Source organism: Martes martes (assembly GCF_963455335.1).
Source record: "Martes martes genome assembly, chromosome: X".
NCBI classification, from domain to species: domain Eukaryota; kingdom Metazoa; phylum Chordata; class Mammalia; order Carnivora; family Mustelidae; genus Martes; species Martes martes.
This window is the reverse complement of record NC_137897.1, coordinates 40799244-40816344: the sequence shown is the minus strand read 5'-3', so window position 1 is coordinate 40816344 and position 17101 is coordinate 40799244.

The following is a 17101-nucleotide window of genomic DNA, read 5'->3' as shown; positions in this document are numbered from 1 at the left end:
CAAAAATGCCTATATTAAAGGAAGGTTTTAGGCTCCTGGGTGACTCAGTTGGTTAAGCGTCTGCCTTCGGCTCAGGTCATGATCCCGGGGTCCTGGGATTGAGCCCCACATTGGGCTCCTTGCTTGGCAGGGAGTCTGCTTCTCCTTCTGCCTCTTCCCCACCACTACCCACGCTTGTATGCTCTCTCTCTCTCAAATAAACAAATAAAATCTTTTTTAAAAACTAGAAAAATAAGCAAAAGAAACAAATAATAAAGGTCAGAGTGGAAATCAGTGACATGGCAGATAGAAAAACAATAAAAGATATCAATGAAACCAATATTACTGAGAAAATCAGTAAAGCTGATAAACTTCTAGCCAGATAAGTCAGGAAAAAGAGAAGACATATAAATAACCAATACCAAGAATGAGAAAGGAACATCACCACAGTTTCTACAGGTATTAAATGGATCATAGGAGATACTTGTTAACCAACATTCTTTTTTTAAAAAAAAGATCTTTAGTTATTTAAGATAGAGAGAGCAAGAGAGAGTGAGAGAGCCTCAACGGGGGAGAGAGGCAGAGGGAGAGAGCAAAGCAGGCTCCCACTGAGCAGGGAGCCCAACACCGGGCTCGACCCCAGGACGCTGGGATCATGACCTGACCCGAAGGCAGATGCTTAACCAGCTGAGCCACCCAGGTGCTCTTTCACCAATGTTCCTAGCATTATTCATAACAGCCAAAAGGTGGAAACAATCCAAGTGTCCATCAACAGATGCATAGATAAACAAAATGTGGTAGATGTATATAGTGGATTTGGCCATAAAAAGGAATAAAATTGGGGTGCCTGGGTGGCTCAGTGGGTTAAAGCCTCTGCCTTCGGCTCAGGTCATGATCTCAGGGTCCTGGGATCGAGCCCCGAATCGGGCTCTCTGCTCAGCAGGGAGCCTGCTTCCTCCTCTCTCTCTCTGCCTGCCTCTCTGCCTACTTGTGATCTCTGTCTGTCAAATAAATAAATAAAATCTTTTAAAAAAAGAAATAAAATTATGACACATGCTATAAAATGGATGAGCCTTGAGGACACTATGCTAAGTAAAATAAGCCAGACACAAAAGGACTGTAGGTATTGTGTAATTCCACTTTTATGAGATGTCTAGGGTAGGCAAATTCCCAGGGACAGAAAGTAGAGTAGAGGGTTGGGGGTTGGCAGTTGGGAGAGAATGGGGAGTTATCGCTTAATGGGTACATAGTTTTTGTCTGGGTTGATGAAAAAGTTCTGCAAATACACAGTGGTGATGGTTATACAACACTGAATTTATTTAGTGCTACTGAATTATATGCTTAAATATAGTTAAAATGATGTTTTATGTTATGCATATTTTACCACAATTTAAAAAAAGAATAATAAATAGGAGAATAGTATGAACATCTTTATGACAATAATTCTGGCAACAAATTCCTTGAAAGACACAAAATACCAAGGGTCTCTCAGGAAGAAATAAATAACTTGGATAACACTGTATCTATTAAAGAAATTGAATTTGTAAGAAGACATCTGCCCACAAAGGAAATTCCAGGCCCAGATGGCTTTTTTGGGAAATTCTACCAAATAAGTTAAGGAAGAAATAATATTAATTCTACACAAACTCGTCCAGAAGATTTAAGAGGAGGGAATACTCCCTACTTCATTCTATGAGACTAGCATTTCTCATCTAAACCAGAGAATGTCATTATAAGAAAAGTACTGTTGGGGCATCTGGGTAGCACAGTCCTCTGAGCATCTGACTCTTGGTTTCGGGTTGAGGTTGTGATCTCAGGGTCATGATTCAGGGTTGTGACATGGAGGTCCACAATGTGCTCAGCGCTCAACCTAGAGTCCGCTGAAGATCCTCTCTCCCTCTCTCTCTCTCTGCCCCTCCCCACTGTGCTGTCTGTCTCTCTCAAATAAATAAATACATCTTTCAAAAAAAATAAGAAAAGTACAGTTGACGCTTGAACAACATGTGTTTGAACTGCACAGGTCCACTTATATGAGGATTTTTTTTAATAAATATAGTACCGTACTGTATATGTATTTTTTCATCCTTATGAATTTCCTTTTTTAAAAAGATTTTATTTATTTATTTGACAGACAGAGATCATAAGTAAGCAGAGAGGCAGGCGGGGGTGGGGGGAAGCGGGCTCCTTGCTGAGCAGAGAGCAGATGTGGGGCTCCATCCCACGACCCTGAGCATGACCTGAGCGGAAGGCAGAGGCTTTAACCCACTGAGCCACCCAGGCGCCCCTGAATTTCCTTTTTTATTTTTTATTTTTTTAACATTTTTTTAAATTTTATTTATGTATTTGCAGACAGAGATCACAAGTAGGCAGAGAGGCAGGCAGGGGTGGGGGGGTGGGGAGGGGAGAAGCAAGCCCCCCGCTGAGCAGAGAGCCGGATGCGGGGCTCATCCCAGGATCCTGAGATCATGACCTGAGCCCAAGGCAGAGGCTTAACCCACTGGGCCACCCAGGCGCCCCCTGAATTTCCTTTTTTAAAAAAGATTTTATTTTTATTTTTTTGACAGAGAGAGAGAGTACAAGCAGGGAGAATGGCAGGCAGATGGAGAGGGAGAAGCAGATTCCCCACTGGGCAAGGAGCCTTATGCGGGGGCTCAATCACAGAACCCCAGGACCATGACCTGAGCTGAAGGCAGAGGCTTAACCAACTCAGCCACACATGCACCTCCCTTTTGAATTTACTAGTAACATTTTATTTTCTGTAGCTTACTTTGTTGTAAGAATATGATATATAACACATAATATGTGTTAATTAACTGTTCATATTATCAGTAAGGCAACAGTAGACTGTCAGTATTTAAGATTTTGGGGAATCAAAATTTCTATGTGGATTTTCAACTGTGCAGAGGATCAGTGCCCCAACCTCTGCATTGTTCAAGAAGAGCCCATCGTAGGGGAGCCTGCTGGCTCAGTCAGTGGAGAATGTGACGCTTGATCTCCGAGTTTGTGAGCTCAAGTCCCACGTTAGGCATAGTGCTTGCTTAAAAAAATAAATGGGGTGCCTGGGTTGCTCAGTGGGCTAAGCCTCTACCTTCGGCTCAGGTCATGATCTCAAGGTCCTGGGATCAAGCCCCACATCAGGCTCTCTGCTTGCCAGGGAGCCTGCTTCCCCCTTTTTCTCTGTCTGCTGCTCTGCCTACTTGTGATCTCTCTCGCTCTCTCTCTGTCAAATAAATAAATAAAATATTTTTAAAAAAATAAATGAAAAGTTTTTTAAAAAGAGTCAACTGTATACACAAGTATCCTTCACAGAGAGGCAAAAGTTTTAATTTTATTTATTTATTTGTCAGAGAGTGAGATAGAGAGTCCAAGGGCGGGGGGAAGAAGCAGGCTCTTCGCTGAGTAAGGAGTCTGATTGTGGGACTCAGTCCCAGGACCCTAAGATCATGACCTGAGCTGAAGGTAGATGTTCAACTCACTGAGCCACTCAAGCATCCCAGAGGTGCAAAGGTTTTTAGCAACATTTTAGTAAATCAAATCCAACAATATATACAAAAGAGAATACATCAAGAGAAAATTGAATCTACTCCGGGAATGCAAGCAAAACCATATGATCATCTCAACAAATGCAGAAAAAGCATTTGAAAAAATCCACCATCCATTTCTGATTAAAAAAAAAAAAAAGCTCTTAGAAAACTAGTAAAAGGTAGTATCTCCTCATCATGACAAAGAGCATTTACAAAAGCGTATAGTAAGATCAAAACTTTTTATGTTTTAATTTTGATTCCAGTTAGTCAACATACAGTGTAATAGCAGTTTAAGGTGTACAACAGAGTGAGTCAACATTTCCATACAACACCTGGTGCTCATTACAAGTGCACTCCTTAATCTTCATTGTCTATTTCACCCATGCCCTCCACCCGCCTCCCCTCTGGTAACCATCAGTTTGTTCTCTATAGTTAAGAGTCTGAAAAAAAAGAGAGAGAGAGAGAGAGTCTGTTTCTTGGCTTGCTTCTCTCTCTCTCTCTCTCTCTCTCTCTCTCTATTTCTCCCCTTTGCTCATTTGTTTTGTTTCTTTTTTTTAAGACTTTATTTATTTAAGAGAGAGAGAGAGTGAGTGAGAGAGAGAGCACGAGCAGGTGGAGGGGCAGAGGGAGAGGGAGAAGCAGACTCCCAGGGGAGCAGGGAGCCCAACAGGGGGCTCAATCCCAGGATCATGACTTGAGCTGAAGGCAGAAGCTTAACCCACTGAGCCACCCAGGCGCTCCTTTTGTTTTGTTTCTTAAACTCCACATAAGGGACGCCTGGGTGGCTCAGTGGGTTAAAGCCTCTGTCTTCAGCTCAGGTCATGATCTCAGGGTCCTGGGATCGAGCCCCGCATCGGGCTCTCTGCTCAGCAGGGAGCCTGCTACCCCCCCACTCCTGTCTCTCTACCTGCCTCTCTGCCTACTTGTGATCCCTCTCTGTCAAATAAATAGATAAATAAAATCTTTTAAAAAATCTCCACATAAGAGTGAAATCATATGGTATGTATCTTTCTCTGACTGACTTATTTTGCCCAGCATCACACTCTCTTGCTCCATCCATGTCGTTGCAAATGGTAGTAACATCAAACTTAATGCCGTAAGGCTGAATGTCTTTTTCCCTAGATCAGGAACAAAGCAAGGATGTCCACTCTCATCACTTCAATTCAACATTGTTTTGGAGGGTTGGTCAGTGCAATAAGGCAAGAAAGAAACAAAAGATATATACGGATTGGAAAGGAAGAAACAAAGCTGTCTTTATTTGGAAGTGACATGTATATATGTTTTCATCTATGTAGAAAATCATGTGGAATCTACAAAAAAAATCACTAGAACTAATAATGACTTTAGCAAGATTGCAGGATAGAAGATCAATACACTACATTTAACTATATTTCTATATACAAGCAATGACCCATAGGGAATTGAAACATTTTTGAAAGATTTTATTTATTTCTTTGAGGTTGAATGAGTGAGTGAGACAACAGGAGCAGGGAAGGGGGAGCAGGGGGAGAGGGAGAAGCAGACTTCCTGCTGAGCAGGGAGCCCAGTGTGGGGCCGGATCCCAGGACTTCAGGACCATGACCTGAGAAGAAGGCAGACACTTTACCGACTGAGCCACCCAGGGGCCCCAGGAACTGAAATTTTAAAATAACATTCATTGTAGCATCAAAAATATGGAAGTACAAGACAGGTACATTGAGTATTGGCTGAGAGAAATTAAAGATTTAATAAGTGGAGAGATAACCAAGTTCATGGATCAGAAGACTTAGTATAGTAAGATGTAAATTCTCTCAAGATCCATCTATAGCTTCAGTGCAATCTCAGTCAAAATCCTAGCATGTTTTGTTTTGAAGAATTGACAAGCAGATTCTAAAATTCATATGGAAATGAAAAGGATCAAAATAACTTAGAGGGGAGTCTGGCTGGCTCAGTTGGAAGAGCATGCAACGCTTTTTAGAAAATATTTTACTTATTTATTTGACAGAGTGAGATCACAAATAGGCAGAGAGGCAGGCAGAGGGAGGGGGAAGCAGGCTCCCTGCTGAGCAGAGAGCCCCATGCAGGGCTCCAACCCAGGACCCTGAGATCATGACCTGAGCCGAAGGCAGAGGCTTAACCCACTGAGCGACCCAGGCACCCCTCTTTATTTTTTTTTTAAGAACATGCAACTCTTGGTCTTGGGGTCATAAATTCAAGCCCCATGATGGGTGTAGAGGTTAGTTTTTAAAAAAAAACAACTTAAAAAAAGAAACAACTTAGAAAAGCAAGAACAAATTTGGTGGACTTTCTGACTTCAAGATTCATTGTAAAGCTCTATCAATCAAGACATTGTGGTATGCGTGTCCAGACAGCAACATATATCAATGAAAGAAAATAGAAACTCCTGAAATATTATGTCAAGTATGTATGGTCAATTGACTTTTTTTAAAAAAATTATTTATTTATTTATTTGAGAGAGAGAGAGAGTGAGAGAAAGCGAGAGGAGGAACAGAGGCAGAGGGAGAGAGAGAATCTCCAGCAGACTCCATGCTGAGTGTAGAGCCTGGTGCCGGTGTGGGCCCTGGGCTCTACCCTAGACCCCTGAGATCAAGACCTGAGTTGAAATTAAGAGCCTGTGGCTCAATCATTTGAGCCATCCAGGCACCCTAGTCAATTGACTTGAAAAAGGTGTAAAGGCAGTGCAGAATGGATAACATTTTCTTTCTTTTTTTCTTTGTTTCTTTCTCTTTCTCTTCCTTCATTTCTTTTTCTTTCTTTTTTTTTTGAGAGAGAGAGAGAGAGAGACAAAGAGAGAGAGAAAGCACAAGCGGGAGAGGGGGCAGGGGCAGGGAGAGAGGGAATCTCAAGGCAGCTCCAATCCCAGCACAGAGCCGACACGGGGCTCAATCCCATGACCCCATGGCCCCACGACCTCAAGATCACAACCAGAGCTGAAATCAAGAGTTGGATGCTCAACCAACTGAGCCACCCAGGTGCCCCTGGAATGGCTAATATTTTCAACAAATGAGGGAACAATTGAATATCCACGTTCCCTCCAAAAACAACTCAGAAGAGTAATTGCTCCATTGGGGAAGAGATTGGTTGGCAAAGGGTAGGAGGGAAAATTCTGGGGCAGATGAAATAACCTACATCTGGATAAGGGAATGGGCTACTTGAATATAGTCATCATTTGTCAGGTTGCTATAAAGTTTGATTTGTGAATCTTCTGTATGGAAATTTTACCTTTAAAATGCCTGTAGGGGCACCTGGGTGGCTCTATCAGTTAAGTGTGGGACTTTCAAAGAAATATTACTTAATTAATTAATTTCACAATAAGAGAGAGAGAGAGTGCATGCACAAGCAGGCAGAGTGGCAGGCAAAGGGAGAGGGAGAAGCAGGTTCTCTGCCGAGCAGAGAGCCAGACATGGGGCTCGATCCCAGGACTCTGGGATCATGACCTGAGGCGAAGGCAGACGCCTAACTGACTGAGTCACCCAGGCACCCCAAGTACACCCCAAAACTCTTGATTTTGGTTCAGGTCATGATCTCAGGGTCGTGAGATCAAGCCCAGCATTGGGCTTCACACTGGTCATGGAGCCTGCTTAAGATTCTCTCTCTCCCTCTCCCCCTTTGTGCCCATTGGTTCTCTCTCTATATATATATTTTTTAAGATTTTATTGATTTATTGGAAAGAGAGTAATGAGCTGGGGTGGGGGAATACAAGGGAGATGAAGGGGTAGAGGGAAAGGGAGAAACAGACTCCCCCCTGAGCAGGGAGCCCAAAGTGGGGCTCGATTCCAGGACCCTGGGATCATGACCTAAGACAAAGGCAGATACTTAACCAACTGAGACACCCAGGTGTCCCTTTCTCTTTCTTTAAAAAAATAATAGGGGTACCTGAGTGGCTCAGTTGATTAAGCAACTGCCTTCAGCTCAGGTCATGATCTCTGGATCCTGGGATTGAGCCCCACATCAGGCTCCCCACTCTGGGGGGAACCTAGTTCTCCCTCTCCCTCTGCCTGTCACTCCCCTTGCTTGTGTGCATGCTCTCTTATTCTGTCAAATAAATGAATAAAATACTTTAAAAATAAATCAATAAAAATAAATAAATAAAAATCAGGGCTGCCTGGGTGACTCAGCCGTTAAGCATCTGTCTTTGGCTCCAGTCAATCAGGTCACAATCCCAGACTCCTGGTATTGAGGCCCGCATTGGGCACCCTGCTCAGCAGGAAGCCTGCTTCTCCCTCTCACACTCTCCCTGTTTGTGTTGACTCTCTTGCTCTCTCCTTCTCTATCAAATAATGAAGTCTTAGAAAGAAAGAAAGAAAGAAAGAAAGAAAGAAAGAAAGAAAGAAAGAAATCCAAAGAATATTTTTCACTTAAAAATATATAAATAAAAATTAAAATGCCTATAAATAAATATTGATCTCTAATAAATAGGTATGCTTTTGTGGAAGTGTGAGTTAACAATTCCAAAATTCCCTTTTGTATAATCTAGGCTCCAGGAAACATGTAAATATATTAGAAATAATGGGAACTAGGTACTTACTAATGGAGTTACAAATATAAGAAGGAAGTTATAAATATGGACGGAGGAAGAGAAGAATGTACCCTGAAGTATTGAATTAGAATTGAAGGTAACAAGATGATCTCCAGATTTTAGATAAGATGGAGAAAGAGAACTGTGTATGTCTCTGTGTGTGTGTATTTCCCATGTCTGTTCACAGAGAGGGTCTGAAAGCAGATATACCTCTAGCAATAAGCAATATACACACTTAAGATACAGATTTGGTTTCATTTTCCATTTTAAAGTTTTTATTTTGAAATAATTTCAGATTTACAGGGGCGCCTGGGTGGCTCAGTCGGTTAAGTGTCTGCCTTTGGCTTGGGTGGTGATCGCAGTGTCCTGGGATGGAGCCCCCGAATCAAGCTCCCTGCTCAGCGGGGAGCCTGCTTCTCCCTCTCCCCCTCCCCCTGCTTGTGCTCATTCTCTCTCTCTCTGCTAAAGAAATAAAATCTTTTTTTAAAAAGATTTTATTTATTTATTTGACAGAGAGAGATCACAAGTAGGCAGAGAGGCAGGCGGGGGTGGGGGTGTGGGTGGAGCAGACTCCCTGCTGAGCAGAGAGCCTGATGTGGGGCTCAATCCCAGGACCCCGAGATCACAACCTGAGCTGAAGGCAGAGGCTTTAACCCACTGATCCACCCAGGTGCCCCAAATAAATAGAATCTATTTAAAAAATTTTTTTAAGATTTTATTTATTTATTTGACAGACAGAGATCACAAATAGGCAGAGAGAGAGGAAGGAAGCAGGCTCCCTGCTGAGCAGAGAGCCTGAAGCGGGACTCGATTCCAGGACCCTGAGATCACAACCTGAGCTGAAGGGAGAGGCTTAACCTACTGAGCCACCCAGGCGCCCCCAAATAAATAAAATCTTTAAAAAAAAAAAGAAATAATTTCAGATTTACAGAAAAGTTGCAAAAAATTCCTGTATACCCTTTATTGGGATCCTCCTCTGTTAACTTTCTGCCACTGTCCTTTACCATTCCTTCTTTCTGTGTATGTGTGTGTTTTTGTGTCAGGGGTCCCCAAGACCATCCCCCCAGTATGGTGATTCAGCAGGATGACTTAGAAGACTCAGAATATAGTTGTACTCCTAGCTAAGGTGTATTGCCGTGAAAGGACAGATACATGACAAGATCAACAAGATAAAAGGGCACAGGTGGAATCTGGAGAAATCCTTGCATGGACTTTCTTAGGCTCCCCACCTGCCTTAAGCAAAGGGAAAAGCGGCATGGGCTGAGGTCCAGAGGAAACCAGGCACAAGCTTGTAAGAGTCCTCTCCCAGGGCGGTCACACAGGATGTATTTAATTTCTCTAGCACTGAGCTGCGACAACACGTGTAATGCTTCGTGTACCGGGGAAGCTTGTTAGAGACTCAGTGCCTAAGGTTTTCACTGGGGAGTGGTTACGAGCCCCCCTCTACCTACCATTTACCAAAATTCCAGGCTCCCTAAAGGAATGCAGGTGCTCAGCCTAAATCACATTGTACAAATGGTTTGGCACAGGGAACCATTCTTACCATTTGGAAAAACTTCTGTATCAGGTTAGGAAACTCTTTGTCACCCAAGTTACCAGATGCCAGTCAAGGGCTAACCTTGCAATCAAGTCTTTGTAAGGATAGCCAGTCTCAGGCCACTGTGTCAACTCTTACCTGTACAAAGATATATAAGAGAAAGACATTCCCCTATATAACCACAGCATCATTATCAAAATCAGGAAATTAATTCTGATAGATTCCTGTGATCTATTTTGGAAACACTACTCAAAGATTGCCAATTGTCCCAGATACCTTTTTTTTTCTTACAGATTTTATTTATTTATTTGAGAGTGGGAGAGCAAGAGAGAGAGCAGGAGAGAGTGATAGCGGGGAGGAGAGGGAGAAGCAGGCTCCCTGCTGAGCAGGGAGCCCAATGCAACTTGATCCCAGGATCCTGGGATCATGACCTGAGCCCAAGGCAGACACTTAACCCACTGAACCACTCACATGCCCCTGACATCCTTTACAGTAAAATAAAATCCTTTTTTTTTTTCTGGTACAGGATTCAATGCAGAAATCACATGTAGCATTCAGTTGTCACGTTCCTTTAATCTCCTTAAATCTGGATCACTTCCTCAGTTTTCCTTTGTTTTTCTTTTTATGATCTTGATATTTCTGAAGAGTACAAACTGTTATTTTGTAGAATGCCCCTTAATTGGAGTTTGCTTGATATTTTTTCATGATTAGATTCAGATTTGAATTTTTGCCAGAAACACCGCAGAAGTGTCCCATCTTTCTCAGTGCCTCACATCAGGAGGCAGGAAATACCAATCTGTCCCCATATTCATATGTTAACTCTGTCCTCTTGGTGAAGGTAGTGTCCACCAGGTTTCTCCACAGTAAAGTTACCCTTTTTCTCATTATAATTAAGAAGTAATTTGTTGGGGGGCACCTGGGTGGCTCCATTGGTTAAGGGTCTGCCTTCAGCTCATGTCATGATCCTGGGGTCCTGGGATCAAGCCTACCATCGGGCTCCCTGCTCAATGTAGAGCCTGCTTTTTCCTCTGCCTGTGGCTCCCCATGCTTGTGCTCTCGCTCTCTCACTCTCTCTCTCTTACAAATAAATAAACAAAATATTTTAAAATTTTTTAAAAAAGAAGTAATCTGTGGGGAGATCCTTTAATACTATGTAAATATAGCGTTTCTCATCATACTTTTGATGAGGGAGCGGGAGGCTGGCTGAGGACAAAGCAAAAGCTGGCACCTTGCACCCCCTCTCCATCCGCTCCCCTCGGTGATGTGTGTGGCATTCCTCAGGTACCCCTGACTGCCAAAACAAATAGTTAACTCACAATCCTGCAAGACAGGAGTCTCCCTTGGTTTACAAATGTCCTAGAGATCTATAAACAAAGAAGTTACATTATCAATAGCTCAAATTCCAGAGGCAAATGACTCAGTTCTTCAAGCCTTAATGTCACCCTCCCCTCCATAAACAAAACTGAAGGAGGCTGGGGTAGAAAGAAATGTAAGTGAAGATAAGTTTCTCCCTAACAGAGACAGCTTGATAGCAGGATTATGACATTCCACCAGGAATCTCCCAACCATCTTGATGTTAATGGCTTGCCAAAAGACAACATTGATCAAGCCTCTGGTATCCCTGCGCCTTGGAGGCCTCCTTTAGCATATGAAAGCTCCGTTGAAACCTCCCTTTCTCACCTTCCCCCAACTGCAGGGTACATAACCTGCCATCCCTCACAACCCGGGGCAGCAGCTCTTCCTGCCCACGGGTCCTGTCCCCGTGCTTTAATAAACCACCATTTTGCACCAAAGATGTCTCAAGAATTCTTTCTTGGTCATCGGCTCCGGACCTCAGCCCACCGAACCTCACCCAGGTTCTAGAACTTCATCACTTTCACCCACTGGTTTTAGCACCCATTGATGATTCTTGCCTGAAACAATTATTACAGTGGTGTTTGCCATATAGTAATTTTCTAATTTCATCATTTCTTCTACATTTAGTAGTTGACAACCCACTGTAAGGGAGTTTTCCCTTGTCCTCCATTCATTTATTTAAATTAGCTGGGACTTGTGGGTTCTTTTTTTTTAAGATTTTATTTATTTATTTGAGAGATAGAGAGAGGCAGAGATGGTGATGGAGATAGGGAGAGAGAGCGCAAGTGGGGAGGAGGGAGAAGCAGGCTCTCCACTGAGCAGGTAGCCCGAAACAGAGCTCAATCCTATCCCAGGACCCTGGAATCATGATCTGAGCCGAAGGCAGATGCTTAACCTGACTCATAGATTCTTCTTAATTTTTAAAAGATTATTTATTTATTTATTTATTTATTCATTTATTTATTGAGAGAGAGATGAGCAAGGCGAGGGGCAGAGGGAGAAGGAGGCTCCCCGCTGAACATGGAGCCTGATATGGGACTCGATCCCAGAACCCTGGGATCATGACCTCAGCCAAAGACAGACACTTAACTGAGCCACCCAGGTGCCCCTCATGGATTCTTTTTAAATTCAAATTCATTCAATGGATGGTAAAACAAGATGCTCCAGATTCACCTTGTATTTTCCTTGCCTCGGCCCTGCAATCAACCATTTCAAAAAGGGTCTCTGGTTCCTGTTAGTGGAAAATGATAATTAGACGAGAGAAATCAATTAGAGGTACACTAACTGGAGGAGAAGAAATAAAGATACCTTTATTTTCAGATGATATGATTTTGTACCTGGCAAAATCTACAGAATTAATGATAAAACTATAACAATAAAAGTATTCAGCAAAGTGGAGGGAAGTAAAATTAACATAAAGAAGTCAATGGCCTTCATGGGGCACCTGGAGGGCTCCGTTGGTGGAACATATGACTCTTGATCTCAGGGTTGTGAGTTCGAGCCCCATGTTGGGTGTAGAGCTCTCTAAAAATACATGAACTTTCAGGGGCGCCTGGGTGGCTCAGTGGGTTAAAGCCTCTGCCTTCGGCTCAGGTCATGATCCCGGGGTCCTGGGATCGAGCCCCACATCGGGCTCTCTGCTCCGTGGAGAGCCTGCTTTCTCCTCTCTCTCTGCCTGCCTCTCTGCCTACTTGTGATCTCTGTCTGTCAAATAAATAAATAAAATCTTTAAAAATAAACAAATAAATAAATAAATGAAAATAAAAAAGACATCAATGGCCTTCATATATACAAATAATAACCAGTTAGAGGATATAATCGTAGAGAAAACCCCACTTAAAATAGCAGCAATGAGGATAATATACCTTAAGAGGGATTTTAAATAATAATATACCTTAAGAGGGATTTAATAATAATATACCTTAAGAGGGATTTCTAACAAGAAACGCAAAAAAAAAAAAAAATCTATGGGAAGAAAACTTTAAACTGTGTTTGTCAAAACCCATAGATCTTTATAGCACACACAAAAATGAATCTGAATCTATGAAAATTAAAAAAAAAATCAACCAGGAGGTGAGGGAATCCCAGGGTGGAATGCAGACTGTGACAACATAATCTAACTGTATTACAAATAAAGGACATGATCTCACTGAAGCGGGCAGGAGAAGGCATGCTAACCTAAATAACCTTGGAAAAGGGTCCTTTGACTGGAAACCCCAATATTAAAGACAAAAGGAACCATAGAAAAACATTTAACTCAATTTTGTTTAAGTTATTTCCCACAGAGTTCCAAGTTAACAATTCTGATATTGCTAGACATGTTTACAGCAATTATATAATTACATAAATGGGTGGTGGATGGTTGGAGCCAGGTTTCTCATGTTTGGAGTGGGAAAACATAAATAAGCAAGAAGAGATAGAATGAACTATGAGGTACTGGAATATCGGTATGAATTCATGTTTGTCTTAAAATACATACAGATGGATAGATACAGAAATCATCGTAGATATGTGTACGTGCATTGGTTAGCATACATACCTCTATTTATAGGTCAAAAGACAACTGACAGTCTGGGAGAAAATGCACGCAGTATCTATAAACAGTAAAGCGTTCATATCCTCCATATACAAAGAACTCTTGAAACTTGAGGGAGAAAGGTCAAAAAAGCCATTTAAAAAAGGGCAAAGGAAAAAAAAAAAATAAATAAAAAAGGGCAAAGGATATGAACAGACAATTCACACATTTAAAAAGTATATTGACATGGCCCTTCGATATATAAAAAGTCTAATCTCACTCATAGTTGGAGAAACGCAAATTAAAACGACCCCAGGAGGATGGATGGACAGATTGTGAAATATCTGTACTATGGGATTCTATTCATCAGTAAAAAGGGGAAAAGTACTGATATACACAGCAAGTTGGATGAATCTTAAAGGCATTATGCTGAGTGAAAGGCACCAGATACACGAGTACATACTGTCTCATTCCATTTGTATAAAACTCTGAAAAAGACAAATATAATCTATAGTGACAAAAAGCAAATTAGTGGTTGCCTGAGGTATGGGGGGGTGTTAGGAAGGGGTGCGAAAGAACCTGTTGCGGGTGGTGAAAATGGTCTATATATTGATTGTGGTAGTCGTTACAAGGTTATATACATTTGTCAAAACTCACTGAACTGTACCCTTAAGTATATATATTGTTAAACAAACAAACAACAGCTCCAAAATGGAGTTGCTTATGCACATCACCAAGCGAAGACTTAATTACAGTTTTGGCTCTCCTGGATATGAACTCTTACACCATTCCATCAAGAATCACCCACTCATGGGGCGCCTGGGTGGCTCAATGGGTTAAGCCTCTGCCTTTGGCTCAGGTCACGATCTCAGGGTCCTGGGATCGGTGGCATCGGGCTCTCTGCTCAGCAGGGAGCCAGCTTCCTCCTCTCCCTCTGCTTGCCTCTCTGCCTACTTGGGATCTCTCTCTCTCTGTGTCAAATAAATAAATAAAATCCTTAAAAAAAAAAAAAAAAAGGAAGCACCCGCTCGGCACTAGTTTGGTGGTCTTTCTGACAAACTTCTGCCATCCCCTAAAGGAAAGTAATCTTGCAATAACCAACCTGGGCTTTCTGCTTGGAAAATTTCCTTATTCCTGCTCCCTTCTGGCCATAAATGTCATTTTGTACAGCTTCCCAGGGCTCTTTTCCATCTGCTAGGTTAGATACTGCCTAATTCAGATATGTTTTGCTCAAATAAACTCCTAACATTTTTAATATGCCTACAGTTTATCTTTTAACTATATATATGGGGGGAGAGGGAGAGCATCTCAATAAATTCATGAAATTACAAAAGGTAAAAAGCTCTGGCTGAAAACACTTTCCCAAAGCAGGCAAATTATTTACCCCTATGAAAATGAGGGCAAAAAACCTTCAATAAGATATCATTTCTTACCTCTCAGATTGGAGAAAAAAATTTTTAAAGGTTTTACTTATTTATTTGATGGGGAGAGAGAGAGAGAGAGAGAGAGAGAAGGAGCACACAAGCAGGGGGAGTAGGAGAGGGAGAAGCAGGCTCTCTACCAGCAGGGAGCCTGATGTGGGGCTCAATCCCATGACCTTGGGATCATGACCTGAGCTGAAGGCAGATGCTTAACCAACTGAGCCACCCAGGTGCCCCTGGATCAGAGAAAATTTTAAAAAATGACAGTACAGTCTCTTGGAAAGGCTGTGGGAAACAGGTTGTCAAATACACTGCTAGTGGGAATGAAATGGGAACAGCTCTTTGGGGAAGAAATTTGGAGACACCCAACAAAACTACATCTGTACTTCTTGGTGCAGCAATCCTAGTTCTATGTATTGACCCTAAATATATGCCTCAGATAATACAAAATTACATACACATACAAGGGCATTCTTTTTTTTTCTTTTTTAAAGATTTTATTTTTTATTTGATAGAGAGAGAGAGATCACAAATAGGCAGAGCGGCAGGCAGAGAGAGAGGAGGAAGCAGGCTCCCTACTGAGCAGAGAGTCCGATGTGGGGCTCGATCCCAGGACCCTGGGATCACGACTGGAGCTGAAGGCAGAGGCTTAACCCACTGAGCCACCCAGGCGCCCCTACAAGGGCATTCTTTTTGGCATTGTTTATAATTGCAAAGTATCGGAAACAACCTACATGGGCAAACATAGGCGAGTGGTTAAATTACGATACATCTACAAGTTGGGGTACCATGTAGCTGCAAGAGAGACAATAGTGTCAAACGACAAATGCAAAGCACGCTACCCTTCACGCATGAAAAATAAGATAATATACATATATCTGTTCATTTGAGCAAAAAGAAACACAGAAAGGCTAAACCAGAAAGTAAGTAGACTGGTTACCTCCACAATGGTGGGGAGGGGCAAAATGGAATTCTAATAGAAACAAAGGAATCTGACGGTATTTCAAATGAATCACACAGCCTAATGGAAGGGGGTGAGGAGGAGGAGAACTAACCCAAGTAGTTCTTGATCACAGTATTTGGACTATCATCAGATTGAAGACAAAAGGAACTGCATCAAATAGTGAAGCTTGTTAAACCCAGTATTTTGACTATTAGACTGTTAGACTATTACATTATTTGACTTTAGACTGCCAGGAGCCTAAAGACGAGAGACTATAAAACAACTATATTGACCTCTAGTTGGTAGGTTTGTTTTCTGCAGTCTTACGATTTAGCAATTCTGGTTACCTAATGGGTATTATATGATTGCACAAATAAGCAAATTCGTTGTGGATACTGAGAGTCCAGGTTTCTTTTCACTGAAGAAGGAAATCTTACAAATACGGAAAGTGAGACAACTAGAATGAACCTTGCATTGGTGGGTTGACATGTAAGGTATTAGTAATGAATTTATGTTTTCAAAATATAGATACCTATAGCAAAATATGTAAATAGATATGTATGGCTAGATGGAGAACACATACATGTATTTCCTAGCTTTGTACACTGGGAGGGCCTAGAAACAATTACACCTCAGTAGCAATGAACACTTTGTCAACTGGCACTGAAAATAAGGTCAGACTGCACTCAGCCATCAAAAAAAATGAAATATTACCATTTGCCACGACCTGGACGGAACTGGAGGGTATTATGTTAAGTGAAATAAGTCAAAGAAAGACAATTATTATTTGATTTCACCCATACATGGAATTTAAGAAACAAACCAGGGGACCACAGGGGAAGGGAGGGAAAAGTACAATAAGGCAAAAGCAGAGAGGGAGACAAACCATAAGAGACTCTTTTTTTTTTAAGATTTTTTTAATTTATTTATTTGACAGACAGAGATCACAAGTAGGCAGAGAGGCAGGCAGAGGGAGAGGAGGAAGCAGGCTCCCTGCCGAGCAGAGAGCCCGATGTGGGACTCGATCCCAGGACCCTGGGATCATGACCTGAGCCGAAAGCAGAGGCTTTAACCCACTGAGCCACCCAGGTTCCCACCGTAAGAGACTCTTAACTCTAGGAAACAAACTGAGGGTTGCAGGAGGGGAGGTGGGTGGGGGGCTGGGGTAACTGGGGGATGGACATTAAGGAGGGCACTTGATGGGATGAACACTGGGTGTGATATGAACTGTTGAATCACTAAACTCTACCTCTGAAACTAATAATACACTACATGTTAATTAATTGAATTTAAATTTAAAAAATAAG